This window comes from Ochotona curzoniae, unplaced genomic scaffold (assembly GCF_017591425.1).
Source record: "Ochotona curzoniae isolate NIBS_2020 unplaced genomic scaffold, NIBS_Ocur_1.0 scaffold_4812, whole genome shotgun sequence".
NCBI classification, from domain to species: domain Eukaryota; kingdom Metazoa; phylum Chordata; class Mammalia; order Lagomorpha; family Ochotonidae; genus Ochotona; species Ochotona curzoniae.
Window position 1 is genome coordinate 4,541,242 of NW_024467124.1, and position 1,396 is coordinate 4,542,637.

Consider the following 1,396-nt stretch of genomic DNA (forward strand, 5'->3'; position numbering starts at 1 on the left):
GATTCACCATTAGCACCCCACTACTGGTCACCTCTGCAGGGTCACAGCTAAAGCAGTCTTGAGACTCTTTGCTCTACTCCTGGTAGGGGTGAGCTTCCTTTTATTCTCGGTGCATCCTTGTCTTTAGTAGCAGCTAAGAAGTGCTTAGCCCTTCCCTCAGACTCCTGTAATGGAGTAAGCAACTGCTTTCCTCCTAATCTGAAAACAGTTGTTGACTTCCCCCCCCCCCCAAGACTTGGAAACTTATTTGCCAACTATAGTTGCTTTGGTCACAAGGGATCGTTCCTCCTGTCTGCAGGGAATGAGCTCGCTGCCTAGTAAAGCTGCTTTGTTTGCTTCCCCTGGAGTATGTCAGGGTAGCTGCCTTGTTCCCACAGTCCACACTGTATTCATTCTCCTCCTCCCCTCATTACTTCCCTACCTCTGCACCCCCTCCTGTCTCATTTCCCCTCTCCACAACTCTTTTGATCTTAATTGCAGAGGACTCATCTTGACTATTTGGGATCTGGAGGTGGTAGAAATAAAAATGATATGTCAGCTCAAGAGCCAGTTTGTCATATTTTCTTGCTACGGCACCCCCAAGCCACCATTAGAATTTCCCAACTCTGCTTGCACTACTCATCCTAAATCCCATTAAGATGCTGTGTTACTAGCATTTGTAAGTAGACAGAATGGAGCTCTGAACTGCACCTAGGGCTCAGATTTCTGCTCTAATTTAGTCATGTCACTGGGTGTTGCATAGTTTTTGAAAATGTTTGGATGCCTGTAAAAGCAAAACAGATCATGACTCCATAGGCTATTTCCTATGATTTCATGCAAATTTGTGGTTCTGTTAGTATAGTGTTTATTAAATCTGTTTTTATGAGATGGCCTGAAAAACCTCATTACAATTTTCAAAGCATTTTTCTTATGGAAATTATGTCATATATTCCAAACATTGCAATTTACAAGTGAACTTCCAAGATGCAATCTGCTCCTAGGCGAGGGACAAGTTGTGCGGGAAATAATAATGGGATATTCTGTGCTTGATCTCTTCCTCCATTCTTGTATTGTGAGTCATAATACAAATTTTCATTTTTTTATCGCTTCTCGGCCTTTTGGCTAAGATCAAGTGTAGAAATTTTCATTTTTAATTCCATTTGTATAGAAATTTGCTCTGTGCATCTCAGCAGTGGCTAAAGTGAAAAATGTTACAAAGAGAGGATTCTTGTCATCGGGGGATATTCTAAGAATATGAACTGAAAAAGGACACCTGGTGTCATGATTGCAAAAGGGAAGGATGTTCACTCCTTCAAAAACATGTGTCTGATGGGCAGCTAGCAGCTTATAACAATCGCTCTGTTCCATACACAGACGTGATTTCAAAAATAGGGATCAAAAGAAAGCTTGAAAGAGG

The 1,396-nt window shown here is 41.7% G+C and overlaps 1 pseudogene; it reads left to right on the top strand.

Annotated features, from left to right (window-relative positions):
• The first annotated feature begins 1,081 nt into the window (after nucleotides 1-1,081).
• On the top strand, nucleotides 1,082-1,156 carry LOC121149968 (annotated as a pseudogene).
• Nucleotides 1,157-1,396: the final 240 nt, after the last annotated feature.